Source organism: Propithecus coquereli, unplaced genomic scaffold, assembly GCF_000956105.1.
Source record: "Propithecus coquereli isolate 6110/MARCELLA unplaced genomic scaffold, Pcoq_1.0 Scaffold386, whole genome shotgun sequence".
Taxonomy (NCBI): Eukaryota; Metazoa; Chordata; class Mammalia; order Primates; family Indriidae; genus Propithecus; species Propithecus coquereli.
Window position 1 is genome coordinate 1124549 of NW_012149574.1, and position 2014 is coordinate 1126562.

Below are 2014 nucleotides of genomic sequence, written 5' to 3' on the forward strand. Positions count from 1 at the left end.
GAAGTAGCTGATTCTTTCCTGACAGTATTACAGAATCACAAGAATAAAGGGTCTGGAATTACTATAAGGGAAGCCACCATCGCACAAAAACAACAGTACTAAAACTCCAATTATCAAGCCACTGCAATTTGGAAGTTTATTTGTTAGCATTTAGCATTTAGCAATAGCTTAACTATCAGCTGGAAGCCCAGATAGGAAGAAAGTTACTGTACTCATTGGAGCAATAAATGATGACAATATGAACTAAGGATGTGGAGGAAGATGGGTTATTTGGAGGGATATTTAGGAAGTAGAATGCATGTATCTGTTGCCAACTGCTTGTCGGCATTGAGAGAAAAGTAGACTCTAAGAGAATACTTCTCAAGTTTTTCTAGTGAGATACTCCTTGTAAAAGAGAGAGGGAACTCATTGCTCGGAGAGTCTGGGGGTGTCAATAGAGCCATCCCACCACAAACATCAGAGAAAAATACCTCCCAGCCTTCTTACTGGTTATTAGGAAAGGTGCTAATTCATTGAGCTCATCCATTTCTAAGAATTAAGCCAAACTGAACAAAGGGAGCAGAAACCACACATTAGCAGGTGTCCAGGCAGTTTCTCTGACTCTGATTTAGTGCCACAACATTTCTAGGAGCCACACTCATCTATGCAAATGCACTTCATTTCTTCACCGCCTTCTCAGCTTTGCTAAGGATCTGGGATATTGTCAGGCTGGTGGGAATTTCAATAAATTCCTCTTTCTGAGACATGAGATTGCCCATATCACATGACAGACAAAAAAGTCTGTGAGTTAACTGGTCAGTATCTTGTACTATTGCAGGGAAATACATTTTCAGTGAGGAAATACAACTGAGGATATTCTAAAATGTCTCACTGTAAATATACTTTTGTTTCTTCATTGAAAACAGAGTTCATTGTAGTTTATGATAAAGCTATAGTGCTTAACACAAGCAAAAGAACCAAAAGCCTCCAACAATTCCTAGGTTGTCATAGTCTACTCTCTTCCTCCAGCTCTCAAACTTCATTTCCATTGGAGGGCAGTAAAAATATTCAGTTTTGCAAGCCAACCTTGTAGGCTATATCATGCTTTTATATTCTTTGTGTAGCCAGTAATTTCCTCCATGAAGAAAAACTAAATCCTAGGTTCAAAACTTTTAGCCAAATGATGAGAGACAAATGGAATGGCCTTGGAGACTAATTTTCTTTCTCCTTTTGGTAGCTTGACCAAGAGTTGGCTCAGCTGGACAGCAAGGCTTTTGGCTAATGGAGTGTTCTTTGGCTGTTCCTTAGAATGTAGACCTTGCCCTTCAGAATGCAGACTTTGGTCCCCAGAATGCATACTCCCCAGTATTGTTACTAGGCTTGGAGATCTTTTGATATATCTCTTATTATTTAGAGAAATTAGGTGTTCCCTGGGCCTTTCTTGGGCTAACCCACAAATATGTAACATAGCATAAACACCATTTATGCTTTTCATGCAAGTTTAAGGCAAAGAATCAGGTAATTGTGAGACTCTTAAGTATGTCCATCACCTTTCACAGTTACCTCTGTTTTGTTGTTGTAAGAGTACCTAAAATCTACTCTCCTAGCAAATCTTTAATATAGAATACAATATTTAAAACTATAGTCCTCCTACTGTACACTAGATCTCTAGACTTATCCTACATAACTGCAAGTTTATACCTTTTGACCTACACCTCCTCATTTCCTCCCCCTCCCTGTCCCTGGTTATCCACTGTTCTACTTTCTGTTTCTCCATATTTGACTATTTTTTAGATTCCCCACATAAATGAGATCATACAGTGCTTTTCTTTCTGTGTCTAGCGTATTTCATTTAGCATGACGTCTTCCAAGTTCATCCATGGGAGACATGTTATTGCAAATAGCTGTATTTCCTTTTTAAAGGCTGAGTAATATTCCATTGTGTATATATGCCACAAACTTATCTTAGTTGAAATAAAGACAGAGATTTTCCTTCAAAATATGAATAATCGGTAGTAAATGTGTTACCTCCATG

General features: G+C 38.2%; 1 protein-coding gene across 1 annotated transcript in view; it reads right to left on the reverse strand.

The window, feature by feature from the left end:
* SIDT1 (SID1 transmembrane family, member 1) overlaps positions 1-2014 on the reverse strand; it is a 104518-nt gene that overhangs the window by 29228 nt on the left and 73276 nt on the right. The window lies entirely within an intron of this gene.